This window comes from Rhipicephalus sanguineus, chromosome 10, assembly GCF_013339695.2.
Source record: "Rhipicephalus sanguineus isolate Rsan-2018 chromosome 10, BIME_Rsan_1.4, whole genome shotgun sequence".
In the NCBI taxonomy this organism is placed as follows: Eukaryota; Metazoa; Arthropoda; class Arachnida; order Ixodida; family Ixodidae; genus Rhipicephalus; species Rhipicephalus sanguineus.
Window position 1 is genome coordinate 46,226,591 of NC_051185.1, and position 24,158 is coordinate 46,250,748.

Sequence of the window (24,158 nt, forward strand, 5' to 3'; positions counted from 1 at the left end):
GAGAAAGGCAATGTCATCGAGATAACAGAGACACGTGCGGCACTTCAGGGGACGCAAGATGCCGTCCATCATGCATTCAAATGTGGCGGGTCCTTTTCAGAAGAAATACGTACCGGTTTCCTAGAAAATAAACCCTTCAAGATGGTCTATAAATGCGGTTTTCGAACAGTTAACCTCAGCCATGGGCACCTGCGAGTAGCCATAGCGGAGATCCACTTAAGAAAAGAACTCCGCTCCTTGCAAACAGTCCAGTGCATTCAATCAATCAATCAATCAATCAATCAATCAATCAATCAATCAATCAATCAATCAATCAATCAATCAATCAATCAATCAATCAATCAAAGGACTTTATTGTCACCAAAAACAAGAACATTACGGTGAAAAAAGGTGGCCGGGAAAAAAGCTGTCCAATGACAGCTTGGCAAAGCCCCAGCCACCCATCGGCGGTGAAACGACAGGGTACAGCACTTGATAAAAGTGAAAAAAAAAATGCATATTAATAGTTGCTCACAATTACACATTGATGCCGTAGTGCATTCACTACGGGCGCAGGTACACTAGTTTTACAAGGTTTTACAAGAAGAAAAAAAAGTGGAAAAAAAATGCAAGGAAATATACTAAGCACTTCAAGTACGTTAAAATGTACAATGCGCAGTTATGTACAGATATGCATGCGCATAATATACACATAGATATATATATATATACATACAGCATATGAATAACGATGGAAAACACAACTTGCGAAATACGTGTATACTCCAATATTGGAAAAGGCAAGTTTGAATTGTTACGTGAACAGACCTCTAATTTCTTTTTTTTTGTGTGAAATAAAACATCTGTTCCTTGCGTTTCGAAGTAGTTTAATGTTCTTGGGACGATGTCTTGGATGCGTTGCGTTCCATAGTGTGTGCGTGAGAACGGAACGTGCCAAGGCGGTTGATGTCGAACATGATAGGAAATTACGTTTTGTTTAAGGTTCGCGAGTTTAAGAAATGTGTCCGATTTCCCGAGTGCTGCCTTTTTGTAGCAGCATAGCAATTTGTAAGTATATAGATCTGATATTTTCACTATTTGGTGCTGTTTGAAGAGGGGCGGTATGTTCTAGAAAGGGAGCATTTGAAATAAGTCGAACCATTTTCTTTTGTAACACGCTCAGTTTTGACATATTAAGAGCTGTAGTTTTACCCCATACCAGGAAGCAGTAACATAGGTGGGAATTAAAAAGCGCGTCGTAAAGTAATCTCTTTATTGTAGCTGGCAGTATGTGTCGATGACGGCTAATTAGTCCTACACACTTAGCCAATTTCAACGTAACCGCGTTTACCTGGTCATTCCATGACATGTGCTCGTTGAAGATGATGCCAAGTATTTTAACGCATTTTTCAATGCGAACAGTGAACGGACCTAGGACAAGCTCCTTAGGTACTACAGCCAGCGCTCCGCGAGCACGATATATAACACACTTAGTTTTGGCTTCATTCAATACAAGGCTGTTTGCCTTGTATTGTATTAACATTGTATTGTATTGTATTGTATTGTATTGTATTGTATAGTATTGTATTGTATTAACACGTGGCAACGGATACACATCCTTTCGGGTAATCTTGTTAAGCCACCGATGATCGACGCATAATCGCATGGTACTGTCTCTTTTTTCGAACCAAGACTATAACTATACGTGTCTCTAAAGAATTACTACAGGACGCAACGCTGTCGTTTTCAGTGCAGATATCAGACACTTTCCGCTGAGAGATCCTGCGGTTCGCACCTGTTCCGCTTAGACGCCTAGCTTTATAGGAGCGACAGCGCGCCTTTCATGTTTTAGCCGAAACCACTTTGAAATTGCGAAGCTATTTGGGATGATTTGACAATTGTATCGATTTTGCACCATTACAGAAAGTTCTATTTTAAAACGTCAATTTAGTTTGATATTATAGTTTTTGCAACTGCATCGCATGGACTCGCGGATACTCGCACCACCACTAGAGGCAGTCGCTTTGCCTGTCTTCGCGCGCTACGCATTCTCACTGCGCTCGGCCTGATCTCAAGCGAACCGGAGGTGACTGTCCGGTCATGCTCCCACGTGTGAGCGTCTGGCGCATGCGCAATGGCACCCCTGTTGGCTGGCTGAACGGAGTGGGAGGAGAGATGTCGATTGCAGTAAAGGGCAAAAATGGGTTTTACGAAATTATGAATATAACGAAGTATGGGTGACGCCGAGACGGAAAAGCTGAGACGAGAAAGCGCCGCTTTCTGGACGAAGTCCCGAAGTTGTTCAAGGACTCCCACACTGCCAAATACGACGTCGGTTCAGATTATCTGTACTCTAGTGTGGTGCAGGAATACAGAAGCCGTTTTTCTAATTTGACGACCACGGAGCCCTGATGACCTAATCTGACGCCACGTCTGCAAATCCATAAATACTTACACCACAGGCTCAATTCATGGTGTGTGGTCTACTGAGGTCCCAATATCAGAAAACCATGCACAAAAAACGTCTCCGACTAAAATAAAAATTGCAGGGCCTAAAGGGTTCACCAGCAAAGCGGAAGAGTGCGGCCCTGTGCTTGTCACTGGGTTGCCCTCTATGATTTCTTTATAGTCTTGCGCTAGGCATCGCGGTCCCGTTCTTCCGCTCTGACCGCCGAGTTGGTGGCTCGATGTCGCCCGTTGCAGCTGTAGGCAGTATTCCTCACAAGCCGTCTAAGAGATCGAACGATTCGTGACCTTTTCACGGCTAAATCGGAGACACACTGCTACTAGAGAGCATGGCTGCTACTACGCGCGCTACGTAGAGAAACGACGTCTTTAGTAGTGCTGCGCGCCTCTTTTATTAGTGCTCTCGATCCGCCTTCACACGTGCACTAAGCTTCGCTTGCTCCCTCCGTCTACGGCGATGCGAGATTTTATTAGTACCTACGTCACCTGTAAAGCCAGCCATGCTCACTCGTTTCCTCTTTGGCTTTTCCGCATGCACGTGGGGTTGTGACGATGTAGTTTTCTGCAGTGTTAGAGGGGCCACAGTTTTCAGCTAGCCGTCTACAGCTTTGATGTAAAATGCCAACGAGTGTCTGGACACTGTTCAATTCCGCCGTCTTGTCAAATTCCGTACTGGTGTCACGCAAAGGCGTTGTGCCAACTAGCCTTCTTCATCTGGAAGGCTTTATTTTCTGAGAAACCGGTACGCATTTGTTGTGTAACTTTGTGCTTCAAACGGGTGAATACCAAGTTTGTTCGCTTTCTTTTTCCTTTCCAGAACCTTCCTACTATTGCCGTATTTAGAAGCATATTGGAAGTAACCAACAAAATAGTCGTAGAACTTTCTCGTTGTGCTGTCGTCAAATTCCAGTAGCACTGCAATGATTCTTGGAGGTAGCTTCTTGTGATCAATGCGAGAGAATGTGTGAACTCCACGTATGTCAGAAGAGCTTTCTTCCAATACTAATATATCAGTATTTATATACGAGCTGGAGAAGCAGACTGAAAATGGTCGCCGACCATTTGCCGCTCTTTTTGATTATTGCCATTCACGTGTGATTCTGTATAGTTGCTTAAAACAGCCCCAATCATGTTTGCCGTTTGATTATGTATTGCCTAGTGTCTGCGTGTTGTGTATTACTGAAGCGGGAATCGGAGGACGGCGCTGTCATAAGGGAGATGCCAATGGGAATTCATTTGCAGCTGAACGTCTCGAGGCTCAATGATGTAACACTACTCTTCGAATACGAGGATGAGAAAAAGGTCAAGAAACACTTCGAGAAAAAAGGTGGATTCAGCGGCAGTGCGGCTGATGAAAACGGTGAGATATTTTCCTCGTGTTGGTATTTTGATGCAAGACAGCATGTATGCCACCACTGCTACAACAGATGACAAATACTGTTTCTCATTTATTTCTTTTTCTAACACTGAATTATGACTCGGCGAAATTTGCGGGCATATTAGAACATGTGTGGTACAAGCCTGGCGTTCTTGTTTAGTTTATTTTTACCAAGAAATCTCTGACACAGCATAGGACATGCCTCTTGCACAGTTGCACAATGTGAAGATTTAATGTTTATATATGAGCCTTCCTCAGGCCGATATATGTATGTGCAGAGTTCTTCTAGAAATATGTCCCCAAAGCCTAAAAAAATGAGGGAAGTTGAATATTTACTGCTCTTTGCTTTCTCAGTGACTTTTACCTTCAGATACTGAAATAAATTAGGGGAGAGCGGGGTGAAATGCGAATTGGGGTGAAGCGCGACACATTAGTGCCCTCAGGCATAGTCATAATGGTTTGTTATTTAGCCTACATGCACCACCACATATTTACTGCCGCCGTTTTAGAGAGTGACGTGATTGGTATTCCTTGAAGAGGAAACTTCGGGCAGGTCCTACGCATTGTGGGAATCGGTTTCGTGTGAAGCAGTAAGCGAGTGGCTACTTATGCTGCATTCGTGGGCTTAGCAGGCATGTCGAATACACTGGCGCATAAAGGGTAGGTGATGACCAGACGCAGCGTCAGCACTCGGGTTAAGCACAGATGCCATTTTAACGAAACGTAGTGCACGCTAGGGTGTAATGTGCATAGTATCATTCCTAGAGTTTGTTCGAATATTCCTCCTGGTTTGAGCAAAACTTGAATGTAGCTTGCCGAGTCATGAGAGTATATATGTAATGTTTATTACATTGTTTACAAAACATGTTATCCTTACATAGCAGCTGCAGAGGCTCGTTTACCAAAGAAGTTTCAAGACCTGGCATTGCTCATTGACTGGCAGAATGCCCGAGTTTGATTGTGGCTCAAATCCTGGATTTTACTTTTTGCATCCCTCGGGACTTTTCTCAACACCGCCGACGCCAGATTTCCTGCCACAGGCTCCTTAACACTCTCGCTTTGAAATTTCCGGTGTATGTTCTTGCCATTCCGGCGCTAATATAGACTGAATTACCTGGGGCGCATTTCGTTAACCACGGGCTGTATTAAGAAAGTGTGTGCTACACGTGACTGGTGGGAAGGATTTAATGACTTACGCGACATGCAAGTCACCTTATTCAAGTCATGACTTGTGAATCGTGTTCGTCATGCTCTCATCTCCTCCTGTCTAAATTTTGGGTACTCGCGAAGCTCGGAAGGTGATCGCGAGAGTAGTCAGACGTAGATGGCTAGATAAGTAGATAGATAGGTAGATGTAGATAGATAGTGTAGTCGTCAAGAAATACTTCGCATTCAAAAAGAAAATTCAGAATAAGCCTTGGTGAACGAGCACGCATTCTTTAACACAGTTTTCTGCGCGTGCCATTTTTCTGCCACTATGCAGGGCAACTTAAAGGGCTACTGACACAAAAATTCGTGGCTGCGATAGCCTGCGGGATCGATTCTCGTGAACATGTGTATATAATCTGCAAAATAACAACAGCAGATATAGCTTGGAAGGTGCGTAAGCGATCGGCACCCTCAAAGGTGAACCCCGGTGATCCCCCCCATTTCCCTCACGTGACCACGCTGCAACAAATTATGATGACGTCATAACCGCCATGTTGTTTTTTTTGCTGCGTTCGCTGTATCAGTTAATTTCTCGGCGGCTGCTCGCGAACCGCGCGGAAGTGCGTCACAGTTCTGTGTACTGACAGGATCGAGCGCTGCACCCACTAGGTGGTGATAGTTGCGCCCGATGGCTTGCCGTTTTGGAAACCAAAACTTACACTGGTCGGTAATGAGGAGCCTGTAATTATCTGTCGCGTGCTGAAGCAAACGATGTTATGACTAAGAGGCCCCCAACAACACATTGCAGCAAAAAACCGCTAGGCCAAAGTTTTTGTCGGTATCTCTTATGGGGGCGCTCGGCGGCTGTGAGCGCGTAAAAGACGACGACGATCGCGTGTGCGCTCGTGTCACGCGGCAGCTGCTGGCAGCTGGCAGTTGCGGCCGAGGCTTCGACCAGTAAAGATGTCTCTCTTTGGGTTTTGGCCTCATCTCTTAAGGGTTCAGGGCTGGCTGCAGCCGCAAAAACCTACACCCTTTAACCCTACATCTGGCGCCCGACGGGAAGGACCCCGCCCCGACATGTTCTGCCCGATCAACGTACGCCGGATCCCACCGGCCCCTGACTTCGGCCCCCTGCACGGCGATATCGCCTTCGAGGAGCTATGGGCTCTGAAGCGGGAGTTCATTGATATGGCCGCCTACGGGGTCTACGACTTTGTCCTCATACATCAGCCTGTCGAGACACTCATGCGCCTCTTCCTTTCCGGGAGAATCACCCCCGACGAGCAGCGGCGTGCCATCATCGCCCTCGAGCACCTCTGTGCTTAGCTCGGCGTCCCGCTACCCGTGCAGGCCATGGAGGCTGTGGCGCGCTCGCGCGGCGTGGTGGCACCTGGGACTGACGACGAAGGCGGTGACGATGGGTGCGCTGACGAGGTCGGCGTCGAGGCTCGTACGGGCTCGTGCGGCGGGCCGGCACCGCGGGACGACCAGTGACGCGGTGGCGACGGATCGTCCGACAACGATGGCAAAAGAACGTGATAGCCGAGGCGTATGCATCGATGGTCGAGGAGATCACAGAGGCCGAAAACTCCCAGGACGGCGAAAGAAAGTGCGACGGCGGAAACCTTGAGGTCGGCGTCAGAGAGAACGCTCACGGCGCGTCCACTTCTGAGGAAGCGTGTCACGACACGACACCGAAGGCGGACAAGGAGATTGACGCTGAAGGAGACCAGAAAACTGACAAGCTGGGCGCTGGTTTCTTGCAGGTGGATTTTCGGGACGACGACGATGGCGTGAGGGAACTCTATGGTGCGGAGGAGGATTTTGGAGGGCACGACGAACAGTATGAAGGCGTGGAGAGGCAGAGGAGGAAGAAAAAGGAAAAAAGAAAAAGGCCACGGCGAACGGCGCGGTGGTGTGGAGGCTGCGGAGAACGTAAGCGACGAGAAATACGCGAACGTGGACGAGACGATCGTTCGGGACGCCAATGGTGACTGTCAGGACGACGAAGGGATCGGCGAGCCTCACCACTACGAAGAGCAGGTCGGGGAGTCGCAGCCTGGTGACGCAAAGGTCGAGCAGCATCGGGATGAGAAAGCTGCGGCCGTGAAGGAAGACAAGACGAGCAATAAGAGGACGAAACAGAAGCAAAACGAACACAGGGAAAAACTGCCGGGTGGGACGGACGCGTCGGGCGAGGAGAGGGAGCCGAGGAAGTGAACGGTCGCCGGCGAGAATGAAGACGATAAGGACGACGCCAACGCTCGCGAGGCCAACCGTGAAAGTGACGACACCGACAACAACGACAACGACAGGGACACTGACAACAATTACAAAGACACCGACAAGAACGGCGCAGATAGCGGTGACAAAGCGTCGGACGCTGAGGACAAGACGGAGGGGCAGAACGAGCTCAAGAAACGGAGGTCGCCAGCATTTAACGACTACCACCTGGAGGAGTGGCCGCCACCCCGCCGTGACTGGTCCTGCCGGCTACAACGGAAAAATACGACACAACGAGCGACACAGCGAAACATCTACGACAACGGCACCAGCACCAAGCAACAACGTCAGCGCCAGGAGGTCTACCGTGACTACTCCGCGCCCGCTAACTCGGTGGGTGTGGTGCTGCACCGGGCTCTCGCGGATTAACGTGGTTGTCAACCTGAGCGAGTCCAATGAGCCCGTCTTCGTGCGGCTGCGGAGTTGGTATCCATGCACAAGTCAGCGGTAACGACATCCGACGGCCCATGAGGTCCTACAAGGAGTTGTGGATGGCCAGTGCTGGCAGGTCGTCCTGTGTGCCACGCGCAGTCCGCCGTGGCCAAGGATAGCCAGGACACTTGCGCGGGCTACATCTTTCGCTCACATCTTTCCGAGGGGAGGGGGCATTATGGGGGCGCTCAGCGGCTGTGAGCGCGTAGAAGACGACGACGATCGCGTGTGCGCTCGTGTCACGCGGCAGCTGCTGGCAGCTGGCAGTTGCGGCCGTGGCTTGGACCAGTAAAGATGTGCCTCTTTGGGTCTCGGCCTCATCCCTAAAGGGTTCAGGGCTGGCTGCAGCCGCAAAAACCTACACCCTTTAACTTATACAGTGAAAGCTGTTCTGAGATCATAAAGCCGTTTTCGCTGCCACAGTTGTCCTCCGCGGCTACTGCTATTGCGCAGAATGAGAAAAACGAAACGGGAAAAAAATATCCCGGATAAGATGAGATTCGAACCCAGGCCCTCTGCATGGGAATCGAGTGTTTTACCACTGCCCCGCCGGTGCATGAAACACCTTTGCAAAAAGGCGTCGTGCCGGCAAGCAATCGCGTTAACGCATAAAATATAGCGTGGTAGAAGAGTACATTAACAAGCAGGCCACAGTGCGAATTGCGCAACGAATGTGTGCTTTAAAGCTTTCCACCCAGCGCAAAGTGCTCAAGCATAAGCCACAGCATCAACAAAGTGCACATAATGCCTTACAGATGTGTAAAGAATACCTCGCTTCTCTTGCAGATTGAAGCAGAATGGAGAATAATGGTATAGCGGGTTCTCCCCAGAAATTTTTCAAAGGTGGACATTTTGAGAGGGCCGGGGGGGGTGTATTAATCTTAACTTATAAATTCAAACTTCCAGTTTTGAATACACATCCAGATATTTTTTTCATTTTCAGGCATCTATGACGGACATAGAAAACTGAAGCAAGGGCGCTTGCGTTATCGCGCTGGCACTGAAAACCACAAGGCCTCCTGTTCGCACGCTTGATTACAAACCCAGGTGGCGGGAGGCACGGCTCGCTGGTGCTGCGCTCGTTGGGCAGCGACTAGCTGACGTTGCTAGTAGGCAGGCATTTCAAAGCGGTCAGAGCGGTGGGGGCGGTTTGTGAAAAGCGGTGGGCGGCATTTTCCCCACCACCCACCGTGGAGAGAACCCCGATTATTTGTGACGTATTGGGTACTCTGCATTGTTTACTTGTATTTGTTGCCCCAAGAGAGTTTACAACGGGTTCTAGAAAGGCCGCTCTTCCAATTTTCGCTGTTGCCTGTTGCCTGCCTGTTGTAACAATAAAATTATTTTAGGAGTAGGCTCTGAAAGGGGAACAACGCCACATCTTAGCACTTAACACACACTCACTTTTAATTATACCGATTTGTTATTTAGCACAGCCACATGTCCACCGCCTCTGTTGTAAAATTTGAAGGAATTGGTCATCCTTGAAGGGAACAAGACGTGTCACAGTTCTCGCTTCGTCCTCCCCCTCATTAAAGAAGGCGTAGCTCTGGAAGGAAACGAAAAAAGACTGCAACTGCTGCAGAGACAACATTGAAGAGCAAGAACAGTAGCTCTGCTACAAAAGCAAAGTATGCGGCAAACAAGGTTGGGTTTTCAAAATCATCTCGTATCCAATATGCAAGAAAAGCGAAAGAATAGAGCTGCTTAGTTTGTGGTGGCCCACAGAAGGAAGAAACTCTGGCGTCAAAATCCAGTGTTTTTCCGGGCTATGGTGTCACGAAGATTGTGTTAATGCGCATGGAGCGAACTGTGTGTATTCGTTGCAAATAATGGGTAATTTTTCAAGGGTGTCTCGTTTTTCCCCACGCCCCTATGGCCCAGATGCCGGGGTGAATTGATTGCACTGCAATCAGTCGTCTCGGATGCAGTCTGTCAGCTAAATTCAATATATTATAGTAACGCAGTCTACAATCTCAGCGTGATATGCTCTGTACCAAGCCAGTGCATCAGCGACCTCGAAGGGAAAGGCGGTGCTCTCCCGTCGAGCCCGGCTGCGATTACTGATAAAGAGGTGAGCGGCGAACGCGGTGCGAGTCGGCAGTCGATAGATAAATGCGATATGTTGCTTGTTTTCGGCATTGGTGAAGGATAGGGGCATCCGCTTTGCGCATCACGAGCGCCCGTGAACACTCACTACTACTACTGAATGCTACTGAATGCTACTGAATGCTGCTGAATGGCGAAGATGAGCGACCTTGGGGGTTGCAAGCAGCCGGCCGAGCAATTGCACCCCGTGTGTATTGTGGCATGCTGGATCAGCGGTGAAGTCGGCGCTCTGGGCTGTGCTCCACGTGCTGCTCGTTCGTTTTTCTGCTCCTGTTCTGCCTAGCTTTACAGGAGCGACAGCACGCCTTTTATGTTTTAGACGAACGTCTTTGGGGCCAAGGCAAGCAGAGCAGATGCTCACTTTCAAATTTCAATGCTATCTGTGGATGAAACCCTAAACTACGTTGAAACACAGTACCGATTTTGCCGCAGTAGAGAAAATTCTATTTTAAAACATCGATTTAGTTTGACATAATGGTTTTTAGCACTGGACTACTTGGACTCGCGGATACTCGCAGCACCACTGGAGGCAGTCACTTTGCCCGTCTTCGCTCGCTACGCATTTGGACTGCGCTCCGCCTGACCTCAAGCGGACCCGAGATGACTGTCCGGTCATGCTGTCACGTGTGAGCGTCCGGCGCATGCGCAATGGTGCCACTGTTGGTTTGCTTCGCTTTAAGAATATAAAACAGTAGAATAGGTAACATTAGCTGTAGTGAAATCTGCTTCACACTGAAAGGAAATTCCTCGTACTTGCTCAGTTTTTCTTTTAGGTCTAGTGAACATTTTGTTAAGCGCACTGAATGAAAACAGTAATGAAAAATATTTTTCTTTTTATCTTACAGGAGAAGTAACTGACCACGTCAAAAAGTTCAGAATTCACTTTCATCGAAAGAAAGAAAACTCTAAAGGCGAAGCCACAGAAGGCTTTTACACTCACGTCACCCTGGTGTGTCTGAAAGCTGTGCTCAATGTTGGACGCCGAGTGGCCCACTGGGCCCTCGCCACGGTTCTGGCCCGCCAGGGCACATAAGGTCAGTTTACGGTCGTGCAGATGAATCAAATGGACATCTTGTGAAACTTCTTTGAACTGTGGTTCTGTTAGTTCATTGCCCTATAGTTCACGCACAATGCGGACATCTTTATGCGAGAAGCAGCACGACATGACTCGTTTCAAAAAACAATCTCCTTTTTTTTAATATGAATGGCTTCTAGCAGTTCCCGAGCAAGCGCATCCCGGCTCCTTCCAGGAAGTCACTTGTGAGGGCCTACCACTCGCGAAACTTTATGATTAAGTTTTCCGCTTGACTTCAGTGCCTTTTCAGGCTAACTAAACAAAGCTGGATAGATTGTGGTAATAATACTTTGACAAGTTGCGAACTCTAAACAATCATTACGGAAATTGTTTTATGAAACAAAACCAAATGAAGCCTGCAAAAACTGCATGTGGTTCTAGTTTTCAACTTTCGCCGGCACAATTGTCATCGCACACAGTAAACAGTGTTGCGGGCGACCGTACACCAACTGATGAGGGAACGTCGATAGAAAACTTCTTAAAAATTCCTACTCACTTTGCAGAGAAACCGCTGCAAAATTTGGACTAGATGGTATGCTTTCTATTGCGACAAAAAACAAAGGTGACGGACAGTAGACAGTCCTTTAAATAGTCAATAGTACAGCATCGGGCCTGGCTTATACTTGCCACAATTGGCTGAAAACCGAAAGTATGATCGCATTAAACTGTTTACTATACGATAAGTTCCACGCACTAATCCTTTTTTACCCGCATTGCAAAGAAAGCCCACGAAATATGAAAGCACTGTGACGGAGCGCTTGCGCACTGCTGTCGTGCTTCTCAAGCGTGCAATTGGTGAGAAAAGGTGCCTGCAGTGTGGCTGTGGCCAATGGGAAGAGTTTTTTTTATGGTGGGTGGGATCTGAACCTCCCGCTTATGATGGATGGCACCACAAAGACGCTGTAGAGAGAGCACTGCCGAGTCGATAAAGCACTCGTAAAACACTGCAGGTGGGTCTGTTTCACCGATGGCACGACAGTAAAGAGTTTTGTCGACGTCACGGCAACGGATTGTCAAGTGCAGTCTAGCAGGTGCTTGGCCGCCTGGTGTGTTGCGTATTGTCTCATTGTACACAAATGCTAGTGCAGCATCCATATGGTTTCGTTCTTTCCAGCACGTGTAGCCCCTATTAAAAAAACGCACTCGGCGTCATCAAAACTTGAGCAGAGGTAACCTAAGGGAGTTCCACTGCAGTGGGGCTCTAGATTCTGATAATTTTATGTGGGTATTTAGGTGAAGGGACACAATTAGTCATAGTTAACGGCACTTGTGGATGTTAGGTGACATTAGCATTCCCGCTGTACCACTGTCGTACCTTTTTGTACGTTTTTAATTCTTTCCCTTCATAGCACTTATTAGTCACTACCATATTTCTATTCCATATACGCTACATGCATTTAGCAATCTTAAGGCAACTTTAGAGCCATTCTTCATTGACCACCAGCAATTCATCCTGCAACTGACAGCTCATCTCTTGTATGGCACTTGTATGGCACTATCTCTTGTATGGCCGAGTTTTTCTAGAGATGTGTCCGAAAATCCTCAAAAATAAGTAAAGTTGAATGTTTGTTCTCTGCCTTCACGGTTACTTTTTCTGTACTTGCAGACCTCTTAAGGTGACTTCTGAAATAAATTAGGGTAGAGCGGAGTAAAACGCGACTTGGGGCGAAGCACGACATTTTAGCGCCCTATAACCTTTTTTATAAAGTCAGAACGTTTTCTTATTTAGCTTACATGCACCAACGCATTTTTACTGCTGCTGTTTTAAAGGGTGACGTGATTGGTACTCCTTGAAGAGGAAAATCCGGGCGATATCCCACGCATTCTGGGAGTCTGTTTCATACGAAGCATTCCACGAGTGGCTGTCTATGCTGCATTTTCGGCTATGAGCCAAGTGTTACGAGCTGGATTGACGGGATTCTGTACAGTAGTGGTTGTGTGCATATCGTAGGCTTACCAGGCACGTCGATTACTGGTACCCAAAAGGTACCTTATATCTAGGCATAAAGTCAGCACTCGCGTTAGAGCACAGACGTCATTTCAACAAAAGAAAGTGCAGGTTACGGTGTGATGTCCATAAGATATTTCGTAGAGTTCGTACAGCTTCAAGACATGGCGTTGCTCAGTGTTAGAGTACTTCACTGCCTGGCAGAATACCCGAGTTCGATTCCGGCTCGAATTCTGTATTTTACTGTTTGCGTCTCTCGGGACTTTTATACGCAACGCCGCTGACGCCACATTTCCTGCGACAAAGGCTCCTTAACACTCTCACTTTGGAATTTCCTGTGTCTGTTCTCACCGTTCCTGTTTTAATATAGACCATGAATCACCTAGGGCGCATATCTGTTAACCGAGGGCAGTGTTATGAGAGTATCTGCTAGGACTGGTGGAAAGAATTTTATGGCGTACGCAACGCGCAAGTCACATTATTCAAGCCATGAATTTTGATTTGGAACGGTGCAACAAAAAAAAAAAAAATACACAACACTGACGACGAAGAAAACGACTCGGATACTCGCAGCACTGGAGGCAGTCACTTTGCCCGCCTCCCTCGCTATGCATTCGCACTGCGCTCGGCCTGATCTGAAGCGGACCTGAGGTGACTGTCCGGTCACGCGCTCATGTGTGAGCGTCTGGTGCATGCGCAGTGGCTGAGCCGTGTGGGAGGTGAAATGTGTTCGAAAATAGCCAAATCTGTTGGCTACAAGTGTCGATTGCAATAAAGGGCAGTAATGGGTTTTACGAAATTATGAATATAACGAAGTCACTTCACTTCTCCTGCAACGAAGCACTCTTCCTTCTACTTCGTTATAACAAGGGTTGAGGGTGGCATATAGCGTTTCCGATTGTGCTTCTGGTCCAACTAACGGCTTCGCTCTAAGAATAAAAAACGGTGAAAATTTCGGGAAGCGCACTCAATGAAGGCTTTTTATCTTACAGGAAATGTGGAGGAACACAAGAAAAAAATTGTTCTGCTTTTGCAGCATATCAAAAAAGACTCTACAGGCAAGCCTACAGCAGAGGCACACACCCACCTCAAGGTCGTGTGCCTGCACTCTATGCTCACCCTGGCTCGCCGCGTGGCCCACTGGGCCTTGGCGAGAGTCCAGGCACGCCAGTGAGGTCAGTTCAGAGTGGTACAGATGAATCAAATTTACATCTTGTGAAACTGTTTTAACAGTGGTTTTGGTATAAGCTTTGGAAAGTAGTTTTGTTTGTTTATTGCAGTATGGTTCACGCGCAGACAAAATTGTTTCAAAAAGCCGCCGGTGTGTGGGAATGAGGAACTGCTTGAATTAATTTCTAAGGGTTAACAATACACTGTGTTAGGCCAGTTGGCATGTAGCTTTGTGTAATGACAAGGCGCAAGGTTACAAAGGATAGTAATTTTTTGTCATAAGTGTTCACAATATAAAGGCCTTTTCTTCTGAAGACATCAACTATCAAACTGTGGTACACAGCCAGACAAGGCACAGTGGAAAGGCAAATGGGCCCTTTTCCATTAATTGCTAAACAATGTTTCCCTAAATGTACTGTCTACCACTCAGAAAACATTGGTTGTGGTGAGAATGAGATTTCCGCTTGACTGCGGTGGTTTTTCAGGCTAACTTCACAAACCCAGAGAGATTGTGGTAATATTTTAATTGTTTTATTATGAAACAAAACCTAATGAAGCCTGCAAAAACTGCATGTGGTTCCAGTTTTTGCCTTTCACCGGCACAATAATTGTCATCACGTGCAGTAACCAGTGTTACGGGCGTCCGTACTCCAATTGGCCATGACAGAACGTCGATCGAAAAATTCTTCTGAAAATTTCTCCTCCATTTCCAGAGAAACCGCTGCAAGGTTGGACACCTTTTTCTATAAAACTGAAAGGCGATGGACAGTAGACAGTCCCTTTAAACAGTCAATAGCACAGCATCCGGTCTGGCCTATATAAACTTGCCACAGTTGGCTGAATACCGAAAGTATGATCGCATTAAATTGCTTCCTATACGATATGTTCCACGCACTAGTCCTTTTTTCCGCATTGCAAAGAAAGCCACGAAATACGCAAAAAATTATTGTGTCGGACCGCTTGAGCACTGCTGCCGTGCTGCTCCCAAGCGTGCAATTTGTGAAAAATGTTACCTGCAGTGTGGCTGTGGCCACTGGGAAGCGAGTGTGTTTTTATTGGTGGGTGGCATCTGAATCTCCAGCTTTTGATGGATGGCACCACAAAGACATGCTGTAGGCTGAGCACATCCGAGTCAAAAAATATTCGTAAAACAACACTACAGGCTTCCCGTTTCACCGATAGCACTCGAGTAAGTTTTGTCAACGTCAGAGAGTACTGTATGTCACGTGCAGTCTAGGAGGTGCTTGGCAGCCGGTTGTGTTTCGTATTGTCTCATTGTAGACAAATGTTCGCATGAAAACGCTACTGCAGCACCCATATGGTTTCATTCTTTCCCGCACGCGTAGCCCATATTAAAAAAATGCACTCTTTGCGTCATCAAAACTTGAGCAGAAGTAATCTAATGGAGTTCCACTGCAGTGAGGCTCTAGAACTCTGCGATTTTAAATGGGTATTTAGATGAAGTGACAAAATTATTCATAGTTAATGGCAATTCTGGATGTTAGGTGACATCAAGACTCGCAATATTTCATGCGATGCGAGGCGGACTGCTAAGCATGATTGCTTGCTACCATTTTTTCCCGCTGTCATAACTTTTTGTATGTTTTTAACTCTTTCCCTTCATAGCACTTATTAGTCATTACCATAATTTTATTGTATATACGCTACACGCATTTAGCAATTTCAAGGCCACTTTAGAGCCATTCTACATCGACTACCAGCAATTCATCCTGCAACTGACAGCTCATTCTCTTGTATGGCACTCTTTGGCTAATCTGGCCCTTGCACCACTAACCCCCTTAATCGTCACCTTCTTTCCGTTTTTCATATACTGTGTTCTGGCTGAGATCGAGAGCCATGCGCGGTGGTCTGCTGTTTATGGATAATTGGAAAGCTTCTTGCCCGTTGGTGTCCAAAATCTGCGACGCCTTCACTGTAATAATTATCATATATAAAAACCACCGTGAATCGCGCCACGAGACAGGACAGGGGAAAGGAAGAGCAAACGCAGGCACAAACTGATTTTTTTAAGTATATTTGTGTTGCCCCGTCTCCTTGCGCTGCTCGGGAGGGTTTTTATGTCCAAACACCAACTCGCGCAACATTCAACTATTTTAAACTATATTATAGCTCGTCATCAATGTATAAAATAAATGCCCTGTCGACTTACAGGACACATTGTTTTTGTTCACAAGTATAAGCAACTTCAGAACTATATAGAGCTCAGTTCTAGCATTTCCCGTTCTGTGTAACAGAGTATAGTATGACAATGGGCTGATGCTGTCGGGAAGTGTCGGTGCACACGATTATGTAAAGGTGCATTGCAGCCGTATTTTACCCAGACTTTAGCATTGTGTTTTTGTACCAATGAGGCAATTGCAAAACAATATTTAAAGTTATTTTATTTAAAGTAGTTTTTATTTAAAGTTTCCAAACTTCCAGTTTTCAATACACATCCGCATTTCATTTGTGGTCTCGATTTTCAGGCATCTATGACGCACGTAGAAAACGGAAGGGCGCTTGCATTCACGCGCTGGCACTGGATTCGGCGATATTTCAAACCACAAGGCCTACTGTTCACACGCCTTATTACAAACCCAGGTGGCGGGAGGCACGACTCTCTGGCGTTGCGCTCGTTGGGCAGCGACTAGCTGGCGTTCCTTGTAGGCACGCATTTCAAAGTGGTGAAAGCGGTGGGGGCGGTTTGTGAAAAGCGGTGGGCGGCATTTCCACCGCCGCCCAACGTGGAAAGAACGCTGATTATTTGACATATTGGGTGCTCTGCATTGTGTACTTGTATTTGTTGCCCCAAGAGAGTTTACAACGGGCTCTAGAAAGGCCACTCTTCCAGCTTTCGCTGTGACTTGTGCTCAGTGTTCCGTGCAGGGCTGGCGTTTTCTGGATTCACAAAACAATTTATGAGAATTTGTTAGCGTTCATTTATACGAAGTTTCGAACTAAGTTTCCTGTTGTAACGATAAAATTATCTTAGGAGCATGCTGTGAATGGGGAAAAACGCGACATCTTAGCACTTAACACACACTCACTTTTAATCATACTTATTTGTTATATAGTACCGCCACATGTCCACCGCCTCTTTTGTAAGGTTTGAAGCGTCTTCCTTGAAGGGAACAAGACGTGTCACAGTTCTCGCTTCGTCCTCCCCCTCCTCAAAGAAGGCGCAGTTCTTGAAGGAATCTAAGAAAGGCTGCAACTGCTGCAGATACAACATTGGAGAGCAAGAAGAGTAGCTCTGCTTCAAAAGCAAAGTATGCAGCAAACAAGGGTGGAAATTCAAAATCATCTGGTATCCAATATGCAAGAAAAGCGAAAGAATGTTGCTGCTTAGTATGTGGTGGCCTCAGAAGAAAGCAACTCTGGCGTCTAAATCCAGTGTTTATGCGGGCAATGGTGTCGCGAAGATTGTGTTAATGCCCATGGAGAGAACTGAAGGGAAAGGCCGCGCGCTCCCCTCGATCCCGGCGGCGATTACTCATGGAGAGGCGAGCGGGGAACGCGGGGCGAGTAGGCAGTCGATAGATAAATGCGATATGTTGCTTGCTTTCGGCGTCGGTGAAGGACTGGGGCATCCGCTTTACGCATCACGAGCGCCCGTGAACACTCCTGAATTCTACTGAATGGCGAAGATGAGCGACCTTGGGGGTTGCAAGCAGCCGGCCGAGCACTTGCACCGCGTGTGTATTGTGGCTTGCTGGATCAGCGGTGAAGTCGGCGCTCTGGGCTGCGCTCCACGTGTTGCTCGTTCGTTTTTCTGCTTTAGCATCTGGTCGACGGCGTCGCCCCTGTTTCGTGGCATTGTGGACGAGCCCAACGCAAAATAAAAGCAAAACGTTAGCTGCTGCGCCAAATGCTATGACGCAAAATGCCGACACTTTATTCTTTGTTTCTTTTTTTTTGCTGCTTTGATAGAATATACATGGCTGTAAAGTATTATCACAGGCCGCAACATTGTCTTATTTAGTGCAGTCTTGAAAGTCCCACTTTATTGGCAGAGATTAAACACTTTTAGCTGACAGATCCTACGGTCCGCTCCTGTTCTGCCTAGCTTTACAGGAGCGACAGCACGCCTTTTATGTTTTAGACGAACGTCTTTGGGGCCAAGGCAAGCAGAGCAGATGCTCACTTTCAAATTTCAATGCTATCTGGGGATGAAACCCTAAACTACATTGAAAAACATTGAAAATTGTACCGATTTTGCGGCCGTAGAGAAAATTCTATTTTAAACATCAATTTAGTTTGACATTATGGTTTTTGGCACTGGATTGCTTGGACTCGCGGATACTCGCAGCACCACTGGAGGCAGTCACTTTGCCCGTCTTCACTCGCTACGCATTTGCACTGCGCTCGGCCTGATCTCAAGCGGACCGGTCATGCTGTCACGTGCGCAATGGCGCCACTGTTGGTTGGCTGAGCGGAGCGGGAGGAGAGATGTGCCTTTAAAAAGGCTAAAAGTGTCTATTACAATAAAGGGCAAAAGTGGGTTTTACAAAATTATGAATATAAGGAAGTTACTTCACTTCTCCTTCAAATTCGTTATAACGAGGTTTGAGATTTTCTTCTAAATTCGTAAGCTCGTTGATTACTCATGTTGTTTTCGGACCTCGAAAACTAGTGGCATATAGTTTTCGATTCTGCTTCTAGTCAAACTAACAGCTTCACTTTGAGAATATAAAACAGTGGCATAGGTAACGTTAGCTGTAGTGGAATCTGCTTCCCACTGAAAGAAATTCCTCGTACTTGATCAGTTTGGTAAGCGCACTCAATGAAAACAGTAATGAAAAAGATTTTTCTTTTTATCTTACAGGAAACTTAGACGAGCATGACACCAAGTTTACCTTGCACTTCAGGCGCATCAAAAAGGATTCTGATGGCCGCGACACTGAAGAGACACACACGCACCTCGGCCTCGTCTGCATTAACACTCTGCTCTCCTTGGGCCGCAAAGTGGCCAAGTGACCCCTGGACAAGGTCCAGGCCCGTCAGGCCAACTGAAAGGTCAGTTTGGGGTGGTGCAGTGGTTTTACTACAAGTTTTGGAAGCGGGTTTTTTGTTCATTGCCCTATAGATCACGCATAATGCGGACATGTTCATGCGAGAAGCAGCACGACATGACTTCAAAAAGGGAGAATCTCCTTTTTTTTTTCAAATATGAAAGGCTTCTAGCAGTTCCCGAGCAAATGCATCCCAGCTCCTTCCAGGAAGTCACGTGTGATCAAACTGGTACGCAGCCAGAGTAGCACAGTAAAAAAAGGCAAAAGGGACCATTTTCCATTCGCAATTGCTAATCAGTCATTGAAGGGAATACCTTCCGCTCGCAAAACTTATGATTGTGGTGAAAATGGGAAGCTTTCCGCTTGACTGCAGTGCTTTTTCAGGCTAACAAAGCTGGATAGATTGTGGTAATAATACTTTGACAAGTTGTGAACTCTAAACAATCATTACGGAAATTGTTTTATGAAACAAAACCAAATGAAGCCTGCAAAAACTGCATGTGGTTCCAGTTTTCAACTTTCGCCGGCACAATTGTCATCGCACACAGTAACCAGTGTTGGGGGCGACCGTACACCAATTGATGATTAGAGAACGTCGATAGAAAAAGTTTTTAAAAATTCCTACTCACTTTCCAGAGAAACCGCTGCAAGGTTGGACTAGATGGTATGCTTTCTATTGCAACACAAAAAACAAAGGCGACGGACAGTTGACAGTCCCTTTAAATAGTCAATAGTAAGCATCCAGTCTGGCTCATACTTGCCACAATTGGCTGAAGACCGAAAGTATGATCGCATTAAACTGCTCCCTAAACGATATGTTCCACGCACTAATCCTTTTTACCCGCAACGCAAAGCAAGCCCACGAAATATGAAATAAGCATTGTGACGGAGCGCTTGCGCACTGCTGTCGTGCTGCTCCCAAGCGTGCAATTGGTGAAAAATCTCGCCTGCAGTGTGGCTGTGGCCAATGAGAAGTGTTTTTAGAGGCGAAGCTCTTAAAGCGGCACCCGTTAGTCCCTCGTAGTGCGTAACCAGTCGTAACGCTAGTACCAGATCTTGACCTCCAAGGTGGTGCCGGTGGGAGATTTCTCCTGTGCGTTGTTGAACAATAAAAAATTCCCAGCGTGCGCGTTAACTAAAAGCCGAATTCTTCTGTCTCTCATTCCGCATTAGCAGCCATTGGCATGTTCCAGTAGGAAACGTTAGTAGAAGTAGAAGTGTAAGTGTTAGCTAAAAGCCGACTTCTGTCTCTCATTCCCATTAGCAGGCATTGTTTACCTCCAAGGTAGTGCCTGGTGAGATTTCTCCTGTGCGTGATTAAGCAATAAATTTTGTTCAAAACGCCGTTGATTGTTGAAATAAACCAACGAAAGACGCCAGATGTTTTCTAAAAGCAAAACGAAAGAACCCCAGATGTTTCTAAAGCAAAACGAAAAGACGCCAGCTGCTTAACGAAAGACGCCAGATGTTTTCTAAAGCAATGATTTTCTAAACAATGAAAACTCACAACGTACATGTAAAATAAAGTGAGCTGCAAGTCGTCATAACTCTCATCGAACCTTTAGTATAAACGCGCCCGATCTCACATCGGTGATGATGTACTGGGCAGAATTCACGGAAGATTCACGGTTTACCGATGAACCTCCGCAGCTTCGCCCACTCATCATCATTCACTCCGTGGATATGCTGCGATTTTTTTTTTGATGGTGTGTGGCATCTGAACCTCCAGCTTTTGATGGATGGTGCTAGTGCAGCATCCATATGGTTTCGTTCTTTGCCGCACGCGTAGCCCTTATTAAAAAAACGCACCAAGCAGCATCAAAACTTGAGCAGAGGTAACCTAAGGGAGTTCCATTGCAGTGAGGCTCTCTATCCTTACGATTTTAAGTTGATATTTAGGTGCATCAAGACTTCCGCTGTCCCGCTGTCGTACCTTTTTGTACGTTTTTAATTCTTTCCTTTCATAGCACTTATTAGTCCCTACCATATTTCTATTCGATATAACCTACATGCATTTAACAATCTTAAGGCACTTTAGAGCCATTTTACATTTGTACGTTTTTAATTCTTTCCTTTCATAGCACTTATTAGTCCCTACCATATTTCTATTCTATATAACCTACATGCATTTAACAATCTTAAGGCAACTTTAGAGCCATTCTACATTGACCACCAGCAATTCATCCTGCGACTGACTGCCCATTATCTCTTGTATGGCACTCCTTGGCCAATCTGGCCCTTGCAACACGAACCCCCTCGGGGCATGCAAGATAGTGGCGCGCGTATATACAGGGCGTGCGATGCGTATTTGGTCAAGAGGTTTGCCCGTAAGCACTTGGTTTTTTAATATGCATTTTGATTATAACAGGAAAATACAATGCATACTTTTTTTGTCACAGATGCAAAAGCAGTCTCTGAAAGTTCTCGTCACTCCAATAAAGTCGCGCGTTTAGCAAAACGTTTTTTCGGGCTAGTCGGTTCATGACATCTCGAAGACAAAATCCTAGCGCAAAACACGAGACAAGTAGACGCGACTGGCGCCAGTGCAGTGTACCTGTCTCTCCTTGTGTTGTTTCCGCTGCGATTTTTTCTTCAAAAAGGCACGAGCTCACAAGAACGGGCTGTTTTGAACCCGTTCACCAACCAGGATCAACTTTGTGAAGCTTACTTAGTTTGAAGGCATACATAGACCAGCCTGATATCGCGAGTGATCAGATTCGGATATTATGTAAATTAGTGGGGAGAAAATAAACGCAGTTCCTGGCAGCTACGGGAGTTATATTGAATTAAACAGCTATATTGTACGCTCGTCCACTAATGTGTCAACAGCACATTAGGTCACGACCTTGGAAATAAAAGAGAAATTATCGCGCAATAAAAAAAGTAGCTTTGAAAACCTCGTGCAGAATCAGTCGACTTATTGCTGTTATAACAAGCTCCTACAGAAATTGAAAGTCCCCTACGGCCACAAAGAGTTCATTAAAAGATTTACCGACCATTGCGATCGTTATTCCCTGATGCGGAATGCGAGCTCAGCTGTAACCGTGTATTCGTTAGGCGATATATTTATTGATGTAAAACATTTGAGACAAGTGTTTTCTTAGATACAGGGCAACATTCTTGTGTTATATTTTTATTCATTATCCTTGCGTTCTTTATTGATATTATTTTCACTTTTTGTTTCGCTGGCGATAAGCTGACTGAAAAAAAAAAGACGTCGCCTGGCCTATGCTTTAGCATACATACGCTTGCATGCGTACGCTTTAGCAACTAAAGGTGATAGAAAAGCGGCCGAAGAGGCCCCCAACAGCCGCTTTCGAGCCACGAAATATTGCAACCAGGTGCAAGCGTTTCGACAGTGAGCTATTGCAGCGCGGCCTCTTCGTTCGCTACCGGTGGTGCTCCTACGGGTGGCTGCATGGGTGCTCCGCGTGGTTCACTGCCCTTTCCAGCATCCTTACCGGGACTAGAATATCGCTGCACATCGCCGGAGGTCAACAAAAGCGTTTCAGTAAAAGTGTGTAGTCAATTCACAGCGCAGACTGGGCTTGGCTTATTGAATGCATGGCGTATTCGCGCTGCCAGGAACTAGACGAAATGACCACAGAAAGTCTGAAGCACGTGCTAACTGTTCTTAGTAGGCGCTTCACCCTGTGTGCGTCTGTTTCTGTAATCACCTCGTATATCCTGGCAGCGCGAATGAGTTGTGCATTAGTACAAACTAGTCCCCGTACCAGCTTTACTCACCACGAACATCGTGGCCAGCCTCTATTCTCTGGACAGTGGCATCCTTACCAGTCCATCAGCAACCATAGCGCAACAAAGAACACGGGACAAGGAAGTGACCAGGAGAAGCGCTTACTATCAACAAAGGTTTTTACTGCAGAAACAGAGCATATATAAGCACCCTTTGAAGCAGGAATAATGAAATGAAAGAAGGTGATAGACACGTGTCTATGCCAAGAATTCATGCTCTTTCGCAGATAAAAGGACAGACGGAATACTGACACATCTGTTACCTGCCCTGGCTATCTCTGACGCCTCTACGATTTCTCTGGTCGTTTTGTCACGGTGCCGATACAGAACAACTGTCTGATTGAACAGTGGAACGCACTGTGGCTTCGCGTCACACTTCTTGCAATAGGCGGCAAGGTGTCCGTCAATGGCAGTGTGCCTGATTTTGTAGTTGTGCTCGAGCAAGGGAACGTTGAGGCATGTGCCAGTCTGGCCTATGTAATGCCTTCCACATGAGAGGAATGTTGTAAACAACGCCTCTTGTGCATGAAACGTAAGCGTTTTTGTGTCTGATGGAGCAAACAGGTTTCCGCTTCCTTATCGGACAACTCAACTTAAACAAACTCAAAAGCTTGTTAGGTGCCGAAAACACAACCTTAACCCCAGAACGCTGCCCGACCTTCTTTAAATTGGACACCTTGCCGCTCATTGTAAGAGGTGTGACGCGAAGCCACAGTGCGCTCCACAGTTCAATCGGACAGTTGTTCTGTATCGGCACAGTGCCAAACGACCAGAGAAATCGCAGAGCCGTCAGAGATAGCCAGGGCAGGTAACAGATGTGTCAGTATTCAGTCTGTCCTTTTATTTGCGAAAGAGCATGAATTAATGTCATAGACACGTGTCTATCACCTTCTTTCATTTCATTATTGCAGCTTCAAAAGGTGCTTATATATGCTCTGTTTCTGCATTAAAAACCTTTGTTGATAGTGAGCGCTTGTCCTCGTCACTTCCTTGTCCCGTGTTCTTTGTTGCACTATGGTTGCTGATGAATGATGAATAAACCAACACGCCCAAATGTTCTCCCTTCCATCCTTACCAGGACCAGAATTTTCCTTCACATCGCAGGTTCGCAAAAGCGTTTCAGTAACAGTGTACGGCCAATTCACAACGCAGACTGGGCATCACTGACAAATCTTTGGGACAGAACATGAGAAATAATAAAAACAGGGAAATTGAAGTAAATAGCATAAAAGAGCAAGAACGGCAAGTGTTCCATTTCTGAACAGGTGTCGTGCCCCTATGTGGACGGAGGTGCACGGGAACAACAGAATGCTGCTATATATCAAAGTGGGCTGGTCAAAGTAAGTTTGTGTGCACCGGTTTGACAATGTGTTTGTCATTATTTTCAGATGGCCGCCG

General features: G+C 46.4%; 1 long non-coding RNA gene across 2 annotated transcripts in view; it reads left to right on the forward strand.

Annotated features, from left to right (window-relative positions):
• The first annotated feature begins 3,099 nt into the window (after window positions 1-3,099).
• The window catches only part of LOC119372646 (uncharacterized), a 170,485-nt gene continuing 149,426 nt past the window's right edge, over window positions 3,100-24,158 (forward strand). For both annotated transcript variants that reach the window (XR_007417746.1, XR_007417747.1), the window contains exons 1-2: window positions 3,100-3,223; window positions 3,688-3,805. This is a non-coding gene — a long non-coding RNA (uncharacterized LOC119372646). The remainder of the gene's footprint in view (window positions 3,224-3,687; window positions 3,806-24,158) is intronic.